We start from the raw sequence: 22,744 nt of genomic DNA on the forward strand, positions 1-22,744 counted from the left end.
AGAAAAGGTGAAAACAGAAAGTACAACTATATTCTAAATCAAGACCTGGCCCTAAATAGTCAATACCTACACTAATAAAAGAGAAACATGGTAATTAGCGTACGACCGCTACCCTTTTCATTGGCTAATCAGTGAGTATATGCAAATTAACTGTCAGCCAAGATGGCGGCCGGCAGCCAGGCAGCTGGAAGAGAACATGAGGCTTGCTTGCTGCAGTGAAGGAGGACTCCAACGTTCCCCGCCTGCGCTGCCGGCCTCTGAGCTGGCAGTTTGAAACTTAGTAACAAATATAGAAGCTAAACAAAATCACGGGATCTCAGAGCTGGAGTTATACATTGTTTCAATTATAGAATGCAAACAAACCAGCAGAAGCCTCAGAGCTAGAGCCAGAGTTAAAGCTGGCCCAGAATAAAATTTAAAAAAGAGAAAAAAAAAGGAGCGGTTGGGAGCTTCAATCAATAACCACCAGCCTGAAAGCAGCCCTCAGCCCCTCACCCAGACTGGCCAGGCACCCCAGTGGGGACCCCCACCCTGAAGGGTGTGTGACCAGCTGCAAACAGCCATCATCCCCTCATCCAGGCTGGCCAGGCACCCCAGTGGGGACCCCCACCCTGATCCAGGACACCCTTCAGGGCAAACCAGCCGGCCCCTAGGCCCCTATCCTATATAGTAAAAGGGTAATATGCCTCCCAGCACCGGCATCAGCAGAGTCTCGAGGCCTCCTGGCACCGGATCAGCGTGACAGGGGGCAGCACCCAAACCCCCTGATCTCCCTGCGACTCTGTGTGTGACAAGGGGTGGGGCCACAACCTCCCTGTCTGCCCTGCTCTGTTCGTGACAGGGGAAGGCGCCCCAACCCCCTGATTGGCCCTGCTCTGTGAGAGGGTGCGGCGTCCCAAGCCCCTGATCGGCCCTGCTCTGTGACAGGGTGCGGTGCCCCAAGCCCCCCCCCCCCCCCCCAGGCCCTGCTCTGTGTGTGACAGGGTAGAGCCATAACCTCCCCATTGGCCCTGCCCTGAGTGTGACAGCAGCAGTGCCCCAACCCCCTCATCCACCCCGCTCTGTGTGTGACAGGGGGCGGTGCCCTAACTCCCCTATCGGCCCTACTCTGTGCGTGACAGGGGGGAGCTCCTCAACCCCGATGGGCCCTGCTCTGTGCATGACAGGGGGGAGCTCCCCAACCCCCTGATGGGCCCTCCTCTGTGCATGACAGGGGGGAGCTCCCCAACCCCCTGATGGGCCCTGCTCTGTGCATGACAGGGAGCAGCGCCCAACCCCCTGATTGGCCCTGCTCTGTGTGTGACAGGGTACGGAGCCCCAACCCCCCTGATGGGCCCTGCTCTGTGAGTGACAGGGGGTGGCGCCGCAACCTCCCCATCGACCCTGCCTTTAGTGTGACAGGGGGCGGTGCCCCAACCCCCCAATCGGCCCTACCCTGAGCGTGACTGAGGCTGGCATCGCAACCTCCCAATCCGCCCTGCTCTGAGCCCGACCAGGGGCTGCACCTAGGGATTAGGCCTGCCCTCTGCCACCCGGGAGCAGGCCTAAGCCAGCAAGTCGGTATCTCCCGAGGGGTCCCAGACTGCGAGAGGGCACAAGTGGGCCTGAGGGACCCTCCCCTTCCCCCCCAGTGCACAAATTTTTGTGCACCGGGCCTCTAGTCCTATATAATAAAAGGGTAATGTGCAAATCAACCGGTTGCTATGACACGCACTGACCACCAAGGGGCAGGCGCTCAATGTAGGAGCTGCCCCCTGGTGGTCCGTGTGCTCCCACAGGGGGTGTGCCACTCAGCCAGAAGCCAGGCTGACAGCTGCAGAGCGCAGTGGTGGTGGCGGGGCAGACCTAAGGATGTCCGACTGCCGGCTTAGGCTCACTGAGCAGGCAGTCGGACATCCCCAAGGGCTCCCGGACTGCAAAAGAGCACAGGCTGGGCTGAGGGACCCTTCCTCCCCCCATGCACGAATGTCATGCATGGGGCCTCTGGTATAAGCATAATATGCAAATCAACCAAACTGCAGAACAACAGGTCTGGTCGCTATGACATACACTGACCACAAGGGGGCAGACACTCAACACAGGAGCTTGGCCCTGGTGGTCAGGGGACTCCCACAGGGGGAGCACTGCTCAGCCAGAAGCCGGGCTCACGGCTGGCAAGTGCAATGGCAGTGGCGGGATCCTCTCCTGCCTCCACTGCAGGCGGGCGGTAAGGAGCCAGGGGTCCCGGACTACGAGAGCCTCAGGCTGCAGGACCGGCCTGCCCCCCAGTGCACGAATCTCATGTACTGGGCCTCTAGTACCATAATAATTATATATGGTGTCAGATGGGTACTAGATATATCGGCACGATCACTTCATAAGTTATGTAAATGTCTCACCACTGGGTTGTATACCTGAAAGTAATATAATACTCTATGTCAACTGTAATAGAAAATAAATTATTTTTTAAAAGACCCAGCCCTAAAATAAAACCACTCACAACTGAGTGAACAGTCTTCACAAATGCCTTTTTCACTTCACTTCCTGTAAACTGTTATTACTTGCCCAAGTCACAACAGAGCCCCTTAATGTCTGTATAGGCTAAACTGTGTCCCCCCTTCGCTTCATATGTTGAAATCCTAACCTCCAGGACCTCAGAATGTGACTGTATTTGGAGAAAGGCCCCTAATCCATGACTGGTGGACACGGACACTCAGAAGGCATGCCATTGGAAAGCAAGAGAAAGACAACCATCACCAAGCCCAGGGGAGAGGCCTCAGAAGAAACCAATCCTGCTCATCTCTTCATCCAGAATCCAAAACTGAGAAAATAAATGTCTTTTGTTTCAGCCTCCCAGTCTGTGGTAGTTGGTTATACAGTGGCAGAGTCAGAGCAAAATACCTGGATCGCCTGACTCTCCAACATGTCAAAAGATTTCAGCAATGCCTTTAACAGCTTTCTCTGACTGAAGAGAGCAGAAAACATGAGGTTGAAAATCAGTGACCCAGAGAGAAAGAACTCGTCATTAAAACTATCCCTCAGGCTTCACTCAGGACTATACTGCACAGACATACTGAGTGTCCAGATTATTATGACCACCTGACGTTTGTAGGCACATTAGCTATAATTTCGCGCTGAAGTTGCTAGAGGGCCAGACCATTATAAATAGGGAAGCAGGTTGTTTACGACGACAGAAGTGATTTTTTTCTGAAGATATGGGTAAACAACGTGATTTAACAGCCTTTGAACGTGGGATATATATACACTGAGTGGCCAGATTATTATGACCACCCCATCAGTACTTCGTTGGGCCACCTTTTGCCTTCAATACTGTAACGATTCTTCTTGGCATTGACTCCACGAGATGTTGAAAGGTGATGCGAGGAATCTGACACCATGCCTGATGAATAGCACTGTCCAGTTCTGTGAGATTTGACGGTACCAACTGCCTGATGGCTCTTTTAACTTCGTCCCACAAATGCTCAATTGGATTGAGATCTGGTGATTGTGGGGGCCACCTCAGCAAGGTAAAGTCTCCCTCATGAAAGCACTCCTGCACAATACGAGCACCATGGCATGGCGCATTGTCTTTTTGGAAGAAGCCATCTCCATTGGGATACGCCATCAACATGACAGGATGAACTTGATCAGCAATGATACTTAGGTATGTTGTGCTATTCAGACGTTGTTCCACACGAATTAAAGGGCCCAAATCATGCCAGGAAAACATGCCCCAAACCATAACACTGCCCCCACCAGCTTGAAGGGTTGTACTCATGCATGTGGGGTGCATGCTTTCATGCTGTTTCCGTCAAATTCTCACTCTGCCATCAGCATGATGCAACTGGGAACGTGATTCATCAGACCACATGACTTTTATCCAATGCTCGACTGTCCAATCCTTCTGTTCCTGTGCGAATTGGAGACGTTTCATCTTGGTAACTGCAGACAGCAAAGGTGTTCGAACAAGCCTTCAGCTTCCATATCCCATACGATGCAGAGTACGGCTAATCTGCCTACAAACATCAGGTGGTCATAATAATCTGGCCACTCAGAGTGTGTGTGTGTACACACACACACACACATATATCCCACATTCAAAGGCTGTTAAATCGCATTGTTTACCCATATCTTCAGGAAAAAATCACTTCTACCGTCGTGGTAAACAACCTGCTTCCCTATTTATAATGGTCTGGCCCTCTAGCAACTTCAGTGCAAAATTATAGCTAATTTGCCTACAAATGTCAGGGGGTCATAATAATCTAGCCACTCAGTGTATATACCAGAGGCCCAGTGCACAAATTCATACACGGGTAGGATCCGGCCAGCCCAGCCCAAATTGGGGCAGAATGGGGCTGGACCTGTCGGGAAGAGGAGATGGCAGGAGGTTGGCCAGCCGGCCGGCCCCTATTGGGGCAGATCAGGGCCTGGCTGGCTGGGCGGAGGGGCCACGGGCAATTGGCCGGTGGGTCCTGCCCCCGATTCGGGGGGGGGGGGGTCAATCAGGGGCGTGGCCGGCCGGGGGGAGGGGCTGTGGGCGGCCAGCTCTGTCCCTGATCGGGATGGGGAGGGGGGGGCTGATATGGGGTGGGGCTGGGCTGGGGGAGGGTCTGCAGGTTGGCCAGCTGGCCCCGCCCCTTATTGGGGTGGGAGCAATCAGGGGCGGGGCCAGCCAGGGAAAGGGCTGCAGGCCAGTCAGGGTGGTGGGGGGCCCAACTGGGGGAAGGGGCTGCAGGAGGTTGGCCAGCCGGCCCCACACCCTATTGGGGTGGGGGATGGGATAGGGGCAGGGCCGGCAGGGGTGAGGGGCTGCAGGCCTATCATGGTAGGGCAGTCGATCGGGGTGGGGCATTTGGATAGCTGGCCCCACCCTTGATTGGGGTGGGAGAGTCCAGTAGTGGGCAGTACTTATTAAAGGATACTTTTGAGAAGAGTAACTGGGAAGAATGGGAAAAGAGCAGGTTTGAGCAAAGGAAGTAAGTAAAGCTGCAATACTGGCCAGGGATCAGCCTCAGCTAACCACATAGAGAGCTCTTGGGTGAATGGGGAAAAAAGGAGACATATGTACCTGATTGGGCGGTTCGCTGGCCATAGTGGGCGTCATAGCAACGGGTCATTATGGCATTACGGTCGCTGGCTTTTTATATATATAGAATACAGGCCCGGTGCACAAAATTTTTGCACGGGGGGAGGGGGTTCCCTCAGCCCGGCCTGCACCCTCTCCAACCCAGGACCCCTCAGGGGATGTCCAACTGCTGGTTTAGGCCCGATCCTAACCGCCTCTGCCTCGGCCCCTGCCACCATGGCTTTGTCCAGAAGGACATCCGGAAGATGTTCAGTTTAATTAGCGTATTACCCTTTTATTGGTATAGATATACATACCATCAAATTCAAAAACAGAAGTCAGAGAATCATCCTTCATAAAAACAATTCCTGTGATTTCTACTCACTGCAATATTCACTTGAGCTACTCTAACATAACACTACAATTTAAACTAGAAATCAGACTTACCCCTATAGCATATTCATCTCACATCTGGGGAATCATAAAAAAATGCAATTCATTTCAAGAATTAAATCAGTGAGCACTAAAGCACTAAAGACAGACAGATACAGACACACACACACACACACACAAAGTCTACTCTCAAGAGACTAACAAGTTTTTCAGAAAAAAAAAAAAAGAGCTAAAGAAGAAAGCAGTATGAAAAACTACTACTATATGAGAATCTACTATGCCTGTCTGCCAAGAACTCTTGTAGGCAACAGGGATACAGCAAGGCTTACAGCATAATTCAGCCTTAAGAATTTTAAATTTGGAGCAGGATGGGAAAAGTGGGGAGGAAAAGACACTGTTAGAAAAGAAACAAAATACGTGAGACACGCTCTCATTCACTCAGCATACCATGGACAACATAATCTTTTCCCGAATCACACAAACCAAAATAACCTTCCCCAACCAAACATTTCTGACTCTATTAAGCATCACAGCTGATCTGCAACTAAAACACAGATAAGCCCGGCTGGTGTGGCTCAGTGGTTGTGCATCAACCCGAGAGCCAGGAGGTCATGGTTAGATTACCTGCCAGGCCACAGGCCCAGGCTGCAGGCTCAATTCCCAGTGTGAGATGTGCAGGAGGCAGCCAATCAATGATTCTCTCTCATCACTGATGTTTCTATCTAGCTCTCCCTCTCCCTTCCTCTCTGAAATCAATAAAAATATTTTTAAATAAAAAAATAAAACACTGATGAAAGATATGCTATATAATAAAAGCCTAATATGAAAACTGTCTCCTTGAACAGTCGTTCGACTGGGAGACTGGAAGTTCGACCAATCGCTATGACGTGTGTTCACCACCGGGGGGTGGCACAGAACATGGTGGGTGTTGGCGACGCGGCACTGGCAGCAGTGGAGACACTGCCGACCACAATGGGCCCTGACGAGAGCAGGACCACAGCGGGATGGTGGAGCAAGTGAGTGGCAGTGCCAAGCCAAGGCAGGTGCAAGCAGAGACTCAATCGCCTCGCAGACGGAGACCAGTGGCAGCGGCAGGGGGTGGGGCCGCCACCCGGCTCCCAGGCGCTGAGGAAGTCAGGAGCCCGGCCCTGACCAATCGCCCCGCAGGCCACAATGAGCAGCTGTGGCAGGGGGCAGGGCCACCACCCAGCTCCCAGGCATGAGGGAGCCGGGCGTGGGCTCAGCCTTGATCAATCACCCCACAGGCGGGATGGTGGAGCAGGTGAGGGGGCAGCACCAGATCAAGGCAGGGTGCCAGGCGGAGCTGTGGGTCTGCAAGGGCACGAACTGGGGCCTGATCTCCACAGGCCACCCCGAGGGATCCCACCCATGCACGAATTCATGCACCTCTTGTATTTTTATAGGAAACTAGTAGCCCGGTGCACGAAATTAGTGCAAATTAAAGGGAATTAATTAGCGGAAATATTTTAATATTGCTATTTGCCCTTTCTCTACAATAGAAGTGTGAGAGATGAAAGGAAATTAGTAAAATATATATGAAAATAATATATAAATTTACTAATAAACAATAACAGAATGATATAACAAAGACATGACATAAAACAACAAAAACGTGATATAAAAACAACATTGATGCAAACAATGACTGATACAGTGATTAAACTTACTCTAATATCTCCCTGGACACCACATCAAGAGTGAAAACACTTTCAGAGTGCTTGACTAATTTCCCTTGTGATGAAGTATTTACAACTTTAACGTCACACGCTCTTTGAACTCGAGAGAAAGCAACATATAACTGACCATGTGCGAAAATGGGTTCAGGTAGGAATATGCCTACTCTGTCTAGAGCAGTGATGGCGAACCTATGACATGCGTGTCAGAGGTGACAGCGAACTCATTTTTTTGGTTGATTTTTCTTTGTTAAATGGCATTTAAATATATAAAATAAATATAAAAAATATAAATCTTTGTTTTACTATGGTTGCAAATATCAAAAAATTTCTATATGTGACACGGCACCAGAGTTAAGTTAGGGTTTTTCAAAATGCTGACACGCCGAGCTCAAAAGGTTTGCCATCACTGGTCTAGAGTTTGTCCTTGTGATTTATTAATAGTCATCACAAATGCTGGCATCACGGGAAACTGTTGTTGAATCAATTTAAATGGGAGGACAGTGTCAGATGGGGACAAATCAATTCTTGGAATCAGAACAACCTCTCCCTCTGCAGATCCTGTTAATACTTCAGCTTCGATTATGTTAGGTCACAATCTTTTGATAATAAATCTGGTACCATTACAAAGACCCCATTTACTATTAAGATGTCTCAATAACATGATGATTGCACCAACTTTCAATTTTAATTTATGACACAGCATTCCCAAAGGAGTAATACTATTAAGAAAGTCAATGGGAAAATTTTCCTTTTCAGCATCATCTGTGGAATCAATGGAATCATCACTCAAATATGTGTGAAAATCTCCATCAAGTATATCCAAAATGTCTTCATTTAATTTTTGAATGTGCTCATTTTTTGGACAAAGAATTGCATATTTAGATATATTTTTAATATTATCTATAGATATACTATTTCCAAAGGTAGATTCAATAATAGATCCATTACAAGTCATTTCACAGGGGATTTCAATAATATCCATTCCTAAATGAAAACTGCTATCAAGTTTGCCATCTCCAAGTTTTACTAGCCATCCACTATAAGCAGAATCCTCTGATCTCATATTGCTTGCTGTAAGAGACAACTTCCTGAAACATCCCCAAATATTGCAGTACTTTAAACTCGTTTGTACTATGGCCGATCGCATAACATGCGGTACAATACTGAGACATTGTCAAAAACCCCCTCCAAGGAGAAGAACTGTCCAACCAAATACAACATTCAAATTCATAATTTCTCTTAGTAATCTGTCTATGGCGTTTATAGCATAACTGGATGCCATAGTATATTCATCAATGAGAAGTTGGGCCTTTTTAATAGTTTTAGCAACTTCACTGTTTATATTATGTCTAGAAATTGAAGTTTCATTTAATGGAATCGGTAATTTATATTGGGAATGAAAGGTGCTTACACCGAGAAGTAAATTTGCAGCAATTCCTGTAGACGCTGTGGGTAAAACAGTACCATCAAGACCTCTAATATAATGTATTAAAACTTTATAAAGATATGCCTCAAACCTCGCCCTCCCAGGAAATAGCTCAGGGAGGGCACAGCCCTTGGCAACACGACCCAGGACTTAGAGCCTCCACGCTCCAAGGGCAGGTTCTGCCTGAAACCTCAACCTCGTGGGGAAACAGCTCAGGGAGGGCACAGCCGTTTCCAAGACGACCCCTGCAGGACAGACTTCCTTCTGGTTGGCCGAGCCTTGGTCGTGACGCATTACACCCAGGGTTTTCATATAAATAGATTACTTTGCTAAAACTTAACTAATTCTACAAATTTGATCCAAAATTAATTCAGTGGAAAGCACCAAATACTTCACATAATTGAATAAAAAGAACTCTAAACTGGATTCAAGCAGGGTAGAAATGAAGCTCTGCATCAAAACAATCCTATGGCCTGGAGGGTCATGACTGGGACTATAGTAGTTTTTCTTCAAACAAGAAGTCACACCCTACTGGTGTTTCCTGAAATCAATGTGGCTGACAACCAGCATTACTTTAATAACTAAAAAAATAACAAAAAACAGAATACATAAGATTGAACTGCACAGTTTAAAGAAAAGAAATGCTTTTGTGAAACTTCTGTTTCAGTTGTACATGTGTGTACACTGGGTCACAATATAAAAAGGCATTTTCTTCCTTTTAATCTGTCAAAAGTGAAAACAAATGGCTTAATGTTAACAAACCATTAAGTGAAAACCCAGGTTTCCTATCCATGCACCTTCCACTTATGATCACTTAATTCCTGCTGCCACTGTGTATCTACAGCCAAAGAAGTTCACACATAGCATCTGTCCAGTGTGGGTATTATGCCTGGCTACCCTCGCTATGGCACCAGAGTCGAGTACAATTATCAAATGCAACAATTCTTAGCATGTGTCAACCACGAATCAGATCTTCTGATCAGCAAAACAAAGCTTGTTTTCCCAAAATGAAATCAAACAATTCTAACCAAAAGCAAATTATAGATGCATTAAAATATCTAGGATAGCAAGTACAATTATTGTAGGTCTTTTAAAAATAATAAAGGTTTTCAGATCCCCACTCCCACTAACAAAATCCTGGCGCCCAAAGTCAGAACTTCAGCCTGGGAACCTCTATTTTAGATTATGCATCTCTAGACCAGTAGAACCTGGGATGTGATATCTAATCTGAACTTTGAAAGGATTTATGTGAGTGATAAACAAGGCCAGTAACAAAATGAGCAGCATGTTCTCTTCTTCACTGTCCAATCCTTACTAAATGTGAACCCTGAACAAATCGGGAGAAATTATATTGAGACCATTTAATCTTTTAATAGAATAAAATAGACAATAGCTGTTTAAATAAGTGGATTTTAAAAGTTCACATGATCTTGTCCTGGCCAGGTAGCTCAGTTGGTTAGAGCATCGTCCCAATACACCAGGGTTGCAGGTTCGACACCTGGTTGGGCCACATACAAGAATCAAACAATGAACCAATGCAACAACAAACTGATGTTTCTCTCTTTCTCTCTCTCTCTCTCTCTCTCTCTCAAATCATTCAATAAAAATAAAAAGTTCACATGATCTTGACTGTTCAGATACACAAACCTATCCAGGTTACGTTACCGCATACTTCCATTTAAATGACATTGCTGAAATAAAATGACAGTGGTGGTGATTAGTGATTGCCAGGGGTTAGGGATAGGGGTACAGGTGTGGTTATAAAAAAGAAACCCTTACAGAGATGAACTGTTAAATATCTTGACTATGGTGGTGGATACACAAATATACACATACAATGAAACTGCAGAGAAACACACATACACACACACACACACACACACACAAATGAACAGAAGTAAAACTCAGGAAATCTTAAATAAGATCGGTAGATTATATCAATGTCAATACTCAATTACCTCGACAAAAAAATCAATGTTAAAGTGTTAACATGAGCAATTCACAAGTTGGTAAGATCAAACAGCCCATGCTGAGAGACACATACTGGTATGGAATAGACAACTTAAAGGCAAGCATTTTAAGACAGCTACCATAAATTTGTTGATGACTAAACTTGACATTAAAAATCTATTTTAATTAACTCTGGATGTAGAAATTTTCCAACTTTTACAGCTTTTAACCATAGACTTAGCTGCCTTCATAACTTGTAGTAAGCAGTTTCCATTGTATACTTAGCCATAAAGTTACTTAAACTTTTTAGTAGATAAAAAGTTTAATGCACAGACCAGTTTAATGTATCTTTACTTGATACCTTACTGGGCTTTTTACATTTAGTTTTCTGCACCCAATCAAAAGCTGACTTTAATATATAGTGCATATATGACCACAAATCTGGCTGTCTACTTAATTAGAAAGTAACAACTCACTATCTCAAAATGTGCTTCAGGGATAAAGAAACCTGTACCATCAATTGTTCTCAAAGGAGATAACAGTCAGCAAGTTATTGGGTGTGGTTTTCCCCCTGGTCACTGGCATAGGAAAGAGGGTTTTCCCCTTTTTCCCTTGTGCTTTAATACATTAAGTTATCAACTATTTAAACCAATAAAAGACAAACTAATTCTCACTGGATTATTGAATTCACCTTTGCAAAAGTAAACAAAAACGATGTCCCATTTTCTAGATAAGGTAAGTAAACATAAAGTGACACCCCTAACCCAAAGTTGGAATAAGGAATTCAAAGTTTCAAGTATGAGCTGAAACCAAGAGTTTCCAAAGCCAGGCTTGAAGGTTCTCATTTTCATTCTGATTTAATGGTGTGGGAAATAAACTGGGCAGCAGAGATTTTTAAAAGCTCCCAGGTAATACTAAAGTGTGGCAAAATTTGGGAACCACTGGACTAAGTAACTTGGATGACTTACTTCTGAAAATTTCCTTATACCAGCAACTTCTTACAACTTTTTATTTCAGGGCCTCTTTACTCTTAAAAATTAAGAATTCCCCCAAATTTGTTTATTGTAGTATTTATATCTATAGATAGTTGTCATGTTAGAAATTAAGACAGAAAAACACAAAGTAATTCATTTTAAAATGATAAATTCATCACTTCCCCTAAGCAACCTGAGGTGACCTCTGAAAATGGTTCGCTATTCACTCAACCCAGAAACCCCCCCACAAAGTCATGAAAATGAAGATTCAACTTTAAGAACACTTGTGACACTAACCCGAGCCATCGAGGGTATGCATATCTGAAAAACCACCGAGTACCTGAAGGACATCACTTTACAGAAGCAATGTGTGCCATTTTATTCTGCCATAACGATGGTGGAGTTGGTAGGCCAATGGGGCTAGACCAGGGGTGGGGAAGCTTTTCTCTGCCAAGAGCCATTTGGATATTTATAACATCATTTGGGGGCCATACAAAATTATCATCTTAAAAATTAGCCTGCTCTATTTGGTCAAACATTAACTCACCTCAACGCCTTGGCAGGGCCAGACCAAATGATTTCACCGGCCTATATGACCCGAGGACCAAGACGTTCACTACACCTGGGCTAGACAAAGGATTAGTGGTCCAAAAAGAGTGAATTTTTGCTGCACATGCCTAAAAATGCAGAGTAACGCTGAACTTAAGGGTTTGAATATAGATTCTCTAGTCATTGAGCAAATCCAGGTGAACAAAGCCCCCAAGACATGGGATAGAATTTACAGAGCTCATGGGTAGATTACCCCACACATGAGCTCCCTGCCACACTGAGAGGATCCCTACTGAAAAAGAGCAGATGGTTCATGAACCAGATGAGGAGGTTGCACAGAAGAAAAAGATAAGCCAGAAGAAAGTGAAGAAACAATAACTATGGCCAAAGAGTAAACTTAACATAACATGCTAGTAAAAGTTTTGAAAAAACGATAAACTCATTATAATAACTATCCCTCCCCAAGAAATAGTGAGAAGAATGGCTTTTTTAAATCTATATAATAAAGAGGTAATATGCTAATTTGTCCATTACAGTGTCTCAGTCACCACGAGTCTGTGGGCATGGCCAGGGGCAGGGACTTCTGCCCCCACCGCTGTCACGCTACCTACCCAACACACACTGCCTGTGTGCATCCAAGGTCAGCACTGGTATGACACTGCGGGGGAGGGAGAGGGGCTGGGCTTGACGGGGGACCTAAGTCCGCACCCTCCCTCCCCCCGCCCCCGTCCCAGTTCTGGGCCAGGAGACCTCAGGCCGTGCCCCCCTGCCCCAGCTGGGAGACCTCAGACTGCCCCCCCCAGCCAGGGCGCTGGACTGGGAGACCTCAGACTGTGCCCCCCCGTCCCTGCGCCAGGCCAGGAGACCTCAGGCCGTACCCTCTGGCCGGCAGGGCTTGACAGGACACACCCCCTACCCCAGCGCCGGGACAGGGGACCTGAGGCTGTGCCCCCGCCCCAGGGGCTTGATGGGGGTGGAGCCAGCCAGGTCTAGGTCTCACCCAATGGGGGTGGGGGCGGCCGGGTCTGGGTATCCTGCATTTTCAACACGCGTGAGGGTGGTGGGCGGGGACTTGACTCTAGGTCCCACAGCACGCTCCAGACTAAATTTCTTTCATCTCTGACACTTCTAATATAAAGGGCAAATAGCAATATTAAAATATTTCTTTTCATTAATTCTCTTTTAATGTGCACGAATTTCATGCACAGGGCCACTAGTCTATACTAATAAAAGGGTAATATGCTAATTAGACCAGGTCGACCAGACATCTTCCAGACGTCCACCTACCTTCCAGACAGTTAGGGGGCGATCAGGCCGGCAAGCAGTGGCAGTTAGGGGCAATCAGGCAGGCCAGAAGGGTAGCAGTTAGGGGGCGGCCAGGCTGGCAGGGAGGCAGTTAGGGGGCAACCAGGCCGGCAGAGGGGCAGTCAGGGAATGACCAGGCCAACGGGAGACCTGTTAGGGGGCAACCAGGCAGGCAGGGGACCAGTTAGGGGGTGATCAGGCCGGCAAGCAGAGGCAGTTAGGGGCGATCAGGCACCCCAGCAGGAGGGCAGTTAGGGGGCGACTAGGCCAGCAGGAGGGAAGTTAGAGGGCAGTCAGGCTAGCAGGGGAGCAGTTAGGGAGTGATCAGGCAGGCAGGCAGATGAGTGGAAAGGAGCCAGCGGTCCCAGATTGCGAGAGGCAGTCGGACATCCCCCGAGGGGTCCCATATTAGAGGGTGCAGGCCCGGCTAAGAGACCCCCCCCCCCAGTGCACGAATTTCGTGCACCAGGCCTCGAGTATCTAGCGTAATAGTTTTGAGAGTCACTGTTATTGCAATTATCAAAAAAAAAATTTTAGCTGAATTCTATGGATATGCCACTCACCAATTCAGGGACATTTAGATTGTTTGCAGTACTTGGCAACTTGAACAAAATTGCTATAAACATTTGTGTGCAGTTCTCATGCAAACATTTTCATTTTTCCTGGATAAATATCTAGGATTGAAACTGCTGGGTCATGTAAGTTCACGCTTAACTTTTTTTTAATGTTTTTAATTGACTTAAGAGGGAGGGAGGGAGGGAAAAACATCAATATGAGAGAGACACATCAGCGGTTGCCTAAACCTGCAACCCAGATGCATGCCCTTGACCAGGAATGGAACCAGTGACCCTTTTGTTTCTCTGGAGGAAAACACTGGCCAGGGCAATTTACAGTTAACTTCATTGGGAAACTGCCAAAATGCTTCCAAGTGGCTTTACTATTTGGCATTCCACCAGCAATATATGAATGTTCCAGTAGCACTACTTTCTCACTAACACTTGGTATTGCCAGCTAGTACAAAATAACGGTTGTTTGTTTTCTTGGTCATTCTAAGAGATAGTTTAAAGTTGCATTTCACTAATGATGTAAAGCAGTGGTTCTCAACCTTCCTAATGCTGCGACCCTTTAATACAGTTCTTCATGTTGTGGTGACCCCCAGTTTCATTGTTACAAATTGAACATAATTAAAGTATAGTGATTAATCACAAAACAATATGTCATTATGTATGCTTTTTCCGATGGTCTTAGGCGACCCCTGTGAAAGGGTCGTTCAACCCCCAAAGGGGTCGCGACCAACAGGCTGAGAACCGCTGATGTAGACCATGTTTTCAAGTGCTTATTTGCTACCAATATATCTTGTCCATCAGAGCTTTTGCCTATTTTTTTAATTGTGTTATTTCCTTATTGTTGTTATATGAATTCTTTCTGTAATCTACATACAAATCCTTTATCAAATATGTGATTTACAAATATTTTCTCTCAGTCTGCCACTTTTCATTCTCTTCATAGTATTTTTCAAAGAGCACAAGTTTAGAGAAAACCAAGATGGCGGCATAGGTAAACACCGGAAATTGCTGCCTCACACAACCACTTCAAAGATACAACTAAAAGACAAAACGGACATCATCCAGAACCAGAGGAAGGCTGGCTGAGTGGAAATTCTACAACTAGAAGGAAAGAGAAAAGCACACTGAGACTCAGAGGAGGTGCAGAAGTAAAGTACAGAGGTACGGAGGCGCACGTGGAAAGGGCTGACAACTGAGGACGCAGTTGTTTTTCAATCGGGAGGGAGTCTCAAGCTTCTGACTGCTCTGAACTCCAGTTCCGGGTGAGTCTCTGGGGACCCAGACTCATACGGGGAGAAACTGGACTGTCTGGCATCGGTCGGAACTTGAGGGCGGCTCTCAGAGGTGCTCGCAGCGATTACTGGGACACTGAGACACGGTGCCTCTTAGGGTAGGACTGAGGATCAGCCATAGCTGTTTGCTCCACCTTGTTGCTCCCGAGACCTCGCCCCACCCAAGCTGTGCACAGAGGCTTTTGCATAGGAAAGGCCTGGCCCTTTGCAATCAGAAAATTACCTAACAAACTGCAGCTGGGCCTGACAGACCCAGAACTTCCAAAAGAAGGCCCAAGGCCCCACAGCACCTTGCATTGCTTCACAGCTGGGCACCTCCAAACCCCAAACAAAGAAGAGGAATCTGCAGATCTCTCCATAGCTCCTGCCGGGTAGCCTCAGGCAGAGGCTAAATTAGCACCTCCGTAGAGATCCAAGAGCCAGTGTACCCCGTGTTCAGAGTGGGACCATCCAGATTACAACTCCTCAGATCCATAAAGGACACACTCAGGGGGCAGACTCAGTGAGCACCAAAGCCCCACTGAAGCAAGTCTTGTCCCGGAGGGGTGTCTCCAGCACAGAAGTTCTCCCACTGCAGACCTGGCTGATTCTCACAGCCAAATGGCCTGGAGGTCAATTCCTCCCAGTGATACCTACAACAATCAAGGCTTAACTACAACAAGACTGTGCACAAAGCCCACAAAGGGGTGCACTAAGAGTGTCCACCTCAGGTAATTGGAGAGGCTGAGCCACTGGTCCCTATAGGACACCTAGCACACAAAGCCACTCTATCAACACAGGGAAGCAGGCAAAATGCGGAGACAAAGACACACGACACAAATGACAGAAATGGAGGAAAGCAAACTACAGGATATAGAGTTCAAAACCACACTGGGCCAGCTTTCCCATGGTTCCGTATGATAGCTGTTTGTCCTATAGTTGGTAGTTTCAATGTTGTTGTGGGAGGCAGCACACACAGGTCTGTACCTTACACCGCCATCTTGGTTCTCCTGGGTCTGCTTCTTGAGTGTGTCTCTTATGGGTACAAGGAGTTGAAGTCTGCAATTTGTTGGGTTATGCTGCAAAAGCGCAGGTGGGTCTTTTTGTGCCACTGGCACAGCTTGCATGGGGATGTAAATTGAGTAGGGCGGGGTCTCAGGGAGTCACGGGGCGGAGCAAATAGCAATGGTGTCTCTGCGGCTCCTCGCCTCTCTAGGACTTCTCGTCCCCTGGTGCCGGCGAGCAGATGCGCAACAGAGCCTCCCTCGCTTTCCGACCACTGCAAGGCCGTGCCGCCTCTCCCCTTAGGGTCTGGTGCCTCATGATCTCGCCCCAAACCAGCTCAGTGGATTCGAGAATTTGTAAAAGCACAGGCGTTTCCTCTTGTGCCTCTGGCATAGCTTGGATGGGAATGTAAATTGAGAAGGGCGGGGTCTCAGGGAGTCACCGGGGCGGAGCAAAATAGCAATGGCGTCTCCGCGGCTCCTCGCCTCTCTGGTACTCCGGTACTTCGAGTCCACCCGTGCCAACCAGCAGCTGCGCTCCAGAGCCTCCCTCGCTTTCCGACCGCTGCAAGGCCGTGCCACCTCTCCCCTTGCGGTCTGGGGCCTCAGAGTCCAGCCCGAACCAGCCCAGTGGATTCGAAAGTTTGTAACCCCTTCCGATTGAAAAAAAAACCGCGCATCCAGTTGCAGACCGCCTGGTGCGCGACTCTGTACCTCTGTTCTTGGCGCCTCTGTAGCTCCTACTCAGTCTCACTGCACTTCTTTCTTTCCTTCCAGTTGTAGAACTTCCACTGGGCCAGCTTTCCCATGGTTCCGTATGATAGCTGTTTGTCTTATAGTTGGTAGTTTCAATGATGTTGTGGGAGGCAGCACGCACAGGTCTACACCCTACGTCGCCATCTTGGTTCTCTCTGATTATCCTTTTATATATTGCTGGATTTTAATTACTACAATTTTTAAAGACATATTTTTATTGATTCCAGAGAAGGAGAAGGGGAGGGGGAGAGAGATAGAAACATCAATGATGAAAATCATTGACCAGCTTCCTCCTGCACTCCCCACATAGGGATTGAGCCTGTAACCATGACCTCCTGGTTCACAGGTCAACACTCAACCACTAAGCAACACCGGCCAGGCTGAATTACTAAAATTTTTGTGTGACTTTTGCATCTGTGTTCATGAGGGATACTGGTGTAGTCTCTTTATAATATCTTTATCAGGTTTTGTAGCAAGCCTCATATGAGTTGGGAGGTGCTCCTTCTAATACTTTCTGGGAGAGACAGAATAGACATTGTTAAGTAGTCAAAGGACTTTATCCACACTTACCATTCCCTCCTTAAATATTTAAAGAACTTGCCTGTGAAACCATTGGGACCTAAAGTTCCCTTTGTTGGAAGGTTTTTAACCATGAATGCAGTTTCTTTAAAAAGTATAGGACTGTTCAGGTTATCTATTTCTTAAATGAGTTTTGGTAGTTTGTCTTTGAAGGAATTGATCAATTCCACTCAACTTGTCAAATTTTGGGGGAACAGAGCTGTTAATGATATTCCCTTATCATTTTAATGTCTCTGAGATCTGTAATGATAGCCCCCCGCCTTTGTTCCTGATGTTAACTTGGGCCTCTCCCTCTCTAACCTCTTCCTATCTCGATCTCCTTGAACAGTGTATCATAATTTAAAGTAAAAAATGGGTTCCATCATCCTAGCCAGTTTGGCTCAGTGGATAGAGCATCAGCCTGCAGACTGAAGGGTCCCAGGTTCAATTCCAGTCAAGGGCACATACCCAGGTTGCAGACTTGGGTATGTGCAGGAGGCGTGCAGGAGGCAGCCAAAAAATTATTCTCTCTCACACTGATGCTTCTTTCTCTCCTCTCTCTCTCTCTCTCCCCGTCTCTGAAATCAATAAAAATATATATTTAAAAAAACACTATAAAATTTCACCCTCTCACTCAACTTGTTAAACAGAAATCAGAATTCAGTTGCTTAAAAAAATATTTCTCCATTCAAGTATATAGTATATGTATAATCTTTCTAAGGCAATAGAGGTCCTATTCAATCTCCTTTAATGACCAGATAAATTTATAAATGGCAAAAATATAAATTCAGTTGCTTATTCTACATTGAAGTAAGTTTTCAACCAAAATCCTAGGATAGTTTTTAATTGCAAGCTCTGTAAGAGTGAAAGACAATATGCATGCTACATATGTAAGAGATGAAGAATTCAATCAAATATGATATTTCTAGTGAACTGACATCAGCTTCAACATTAATTATCTATATATCTATATTCCATATATATAAAAGCCTAATATGCAAAGTATCCCCTCGGGAGTTCCACCGACCTGGAATTCAATCGCTCGCTATGACATGTGCTGACCACAATTTACTTAAAAGTCCCATTGTTGGACCAATGAATTGTTTTAAACTATACCCTACTAAAATTCAACTGCACTGATCATTTTTTTTAATATATTTTTTTATTGATTTTTTACAGAGAGGAAGGGAGAGGGATAGAGAGTTAGAAACATCGATGAGAGAGAAACATTGATCAGCTGCCTCCTGCACACTCCCTACTGGGGATGTGCCCGCAACCAAGGTACACGCCCTTGACCGGAATCGAACCTGGGACCCTTGAGTCCGCAGGCCAACACTCTATCCACTGAGCCAAACTGGTTAGGCTGATCATCTTTATACACAACACTTTTTCCTTAGAACCATTTATTTCCATCATAACAAAGAGGAATTATTGAAGTGAAATAATTTTTGAAGCTTCAGGTACACTACCCTTTCTTGTCTTATGTATCTTGCTTTTGGGAATAAATCTATATTTAGATATTTGTCACTTGCCTTCCATATGACTAGGTTCAGGGGGAAAAAAAACCCTACATATTTTAATTGTTTCAATTTTTAATTAAAAGGCATACTTCTTATATCCCTGGAGTTAGCAATAAGAAAAAGCTTAATAGGAAAAACACTGCTTCCCTGTGCTCAAACTATAATGAATCCTCCTTAAAGATTCTAAATTTGCAAATCTGTCTACTCACTAAAATTTATCTGCAGCCCCAAAGTCAATACTTGCAATCTTTGGTGGTTATTTATAAACATGCACAGAGCAGCAAAAAATCTGAATCACCCAGAGCTCTTTTCCAGCTAAAGACTAATCAGGTGGTGGTCTGCCTTCTTGTTTCCACTCTCATACTGTAAGCAAGTGTTCTTTTGCAATTTATTAAATGTCATGTTTTTAACAAATTTGTTCTTTTTATTTATTATTTTGCTGCTTAAAATGGTACCCAAATGTTGTGCTGAAGTGCTGTCTAATGTTCCTAAGCACAAGAAGGTTGTGATATGCCTTAAGTATAAAAAATATGGTTAAACAGGCTTGGTTCTGGCATTGGTTCAGGCATGAGCTGTAATGAATCAATAATATACATTAAATAAGGTATCTTTAATCAGAAACACACATAAAACAAGCTTATGTGTTGATTGGCTGATGCAAATGTTACCAGAGGCTCCCAGGAATCTAACCCTGCATTTCCCCTAAAGCGGGGGGGTAAGGAACCTTTCTTTCTGCCAACGGCCATTTGGGTATTTATAACATCACTTGTGGGCCATACAAAATTGTCAACTTAAATATTAGCCTGCTATATTTGATCAATTAACTCACCCCTAATGCCTTGATAGGACCAGACCAAATGATTTTGTGGGCCTTATGCAGGACAGACGTTCCCAACCCCTGCCTGAGAGCAACAGGTCAATATTTGCTAGTTCATTGTTGGCAGTAACTTTGGAGAGCATAACTACCAACATTAACAAGGATCAACTGGGGTTGATAGGACTAACTAGTCACAAGAAAAAAATAACAGAATTGGATGGTAAACCCAATGCAAGGATATTCTCACTCTCTTTTGAAATTTCCTTCAACTGCAGAAGCCCTTCCTCAAGTCACATCTAAGAAGCAAATTCAAGATATACAGCGAAGTTGTACCACTCTAATATTATTCATCACTCCTCCACAGAATATCTAAACCTTGGGTGATGGGAGTACAATATCGACAGAGTGCAAAGGGCAATGAACTAGGGAAGCTAGGACTCTATGGACGCGTCGGGCAACTTCCTTTCTTACCTAGAAGAAATTCTAACACCTCTGGGTATTGGCTCAATCTTAAAATTAAGGAGCAGGATTACGGACTATTAACATCATTCAATACTTAAAAGTTGTAAAGCACAGCCCCAACCAGTTTGGCTCAGTGGATAGAGCGTCGGCCTGCGGACTCAAGGGTCCCGGGTTCAATTCTGGTCAAGGGCATGTACCTTGGTTGCGGGCACATCCCCAGTAGGGGGTGTGCAGGAGGGAGCTGGTCGATGTTTCTCTCTCGTTGATGTTTCTAACTCTCTTTCCTTCTCCCTTCCTCTCTGTAAAAAAATCAATAAAATATATTTCTTTAAAAATAAAAGTTGTAAAGCACAGAATGACTATAACTTATAATCTTGTATTTTACATTCAAGAAAACTATTGCTATTTTTAAAGCATGTTGCAACTGATTATGATTTCCAGAAAGTACCTTTATATATTTATAAATTTCAAAAAAGCATTCTATGATTTAATAGAGATCCATGTGGACAACTAAAATATTCTGTCTTGCCCTAGCTGGTTTGGCTCAGTGGACAGAGGATCGAAGGGTCCCATGTTTGATTCCAGTCAAGGGCACATGCCCGGGTTTCATGCTTCACCCCAAATAGGGCCATGCAGGAGGCAGCCGATCAATGATTCTCTCACACCATTGATATTTTCTATCTCTCCCTCTCCCTCCCTCTCTGAAATCAATAAAAATATTTTTTTTTTAAAATTCTGTCTTGCAAAAAAATCAGTTTAAAGGCACAGGCAATCAGAGAAAAAAGACTAAATTAATTCAGCCTATTTTATATCATGAACTTTTATATAATCATTTAAATGCATTTGAAATATTTTAAGCAAAAAAACTTTATATAATCTAAAGTTATGTAGAAAAATCATATTTAAAAAATTACATTTTAAAATATTTTTTAAATATATTTTATTGATTTTTTACAGAGAGGAAGGGAGAGGAATAGAGAGTTTGAAACATCGATGAGAGCGAAACATCGATCAGCTGCCTTCTGCACACCTCCCACTGGGGATGTGCCTGCAACCAAGGTACTTGCCCTTGACCAGAATCGAACCTGGGACCCCTCAGTCCGCAGGCTGATGCTCTATCCTCTGAGCCAAACAAGTCAGGGCTTAAAATATATTTTTATTGATTTCAAAGAGGAAAGAAGAGGGGGAGAGACAGAAACATCAATGATGAGAGACAATCATTGATTGGCTGCCTCCTGCATGCCGTACACTGGGGATTGAGCCTGCAACCCAGGCATATGCCCTTGACCAGAATTGAACCCGGGGCCCTTTAGTCCACAGGCTGACGCTCTATCCACTGAGCCAAACCAGGTAGGGCAAAAATTACAATTATTTTAAAAGAACTGTGTACTTTAATGTAAAAGTAAAATAATGGGAAAGAACATATAAAAAGATAACAGAGCATGGAATTATGGAAAAATCTTGCCATTTTCTTTATACCTTGGGTTTTTCCAAGTTATACGCCATAGATATAGGTTACTTTTATTTTTTTAAATATATTTTTATTAATTCAGAGAGGAAGGGAGAGGGAGAGAGAGATAGAAACACCAATGATGACAGAGAATCACTGACTGACTGCTTCCTGCACACCCCTTACTGGGGATCGAGCCCGCAACCAGGCATGTGCCCTTCACTGGAATCAAACCTGGGACCCCTTCAGTCTGCCGGCTGACGCTTTATCCACTGAGTCAAACCAGCCAGGGCTAGATTACTTTTATAGAGAACAGTGGAGTTTTTCCTTTTTTTTTAACATTCTAAAATCTCTAGCTTTGCCAAATACAGTTATGTGCTGCATAGCATTTTAATAAATGATGGACCACATAAAAGATGGTGACCCCCACAAGATTACAATGGAGCTGAAAAATTCCTATCACCTAGTGACACAACAGCCATCATAATATCATAGCACAAGGTATTACTCACTAGTTTGTGGTCCTGCTAGTGCAGTGGTTCTCAACCTTTTGCCCCTTTAAATACAGTTCCTCGTGTTGTGACCCAACCATAAAATTATTTTCGTTGCTACTTTATAACTGTAATGTTGCTACTGTTATGAATCGTAATGTAAATATCTGATATGCAGGATGGTCTTAGGCGACCCCTGTGAAAGGGTCGTTCGACTGCCAAAGAAGTCGCAACCCACAGGTTGAGAACCGCTGCGCTAGTGTATACAAACCAAAGGCAATGCCAGTCATATAAAAGTACAGTACATACATTTATGTGCATTACATACTTGATAATAATAGATAACAATGTTACTGGTTTATGTATTTCCTATACCATACTTTTTACTGTTATAATGTACTTATTTTAAAAAAGCTTGCTGCTAAGTGAAACAAGTCAATGAAGGAAAAATACCACATGATCTCACTCTTTCATGGATAATTAAGACCATTACAAACTTTTGAACAATAAT

At 44.9% G+C, this 22,744-nt stretch overlaps 1 protein-coding gene across 7 annotated transcripts in view; it reads right to left on the reverse strand.

Moving 5' to 3' along the window:
- Window positions 1-22,744, reverse strand: part of WDR33 (WD repeat domain 33) — a 109,409-nt gene that overhangs the window by 72,208 nt on the left and 14,457 nt on the right. The gene's annotated exons all lie outside the window — the stretch shown is intronic.

This window comes from Myotis yumanensis, unplaced genomic scaffold (assembly GCF_028538775.1).
Source record: "Myotis yumanensis isolate MYYU_CA2020_CCGP unplaced genomic scaffold, mMyoYum1.0.hap1 SCAF_8, whole genome shotgun sequence".
NCBI classification, from domain to species: Eukaryota; Metazoa; Chordata; class Mammalia; order Chiroptera; family Vespertilionidae; genus Myotis; species Myotis yumanensis.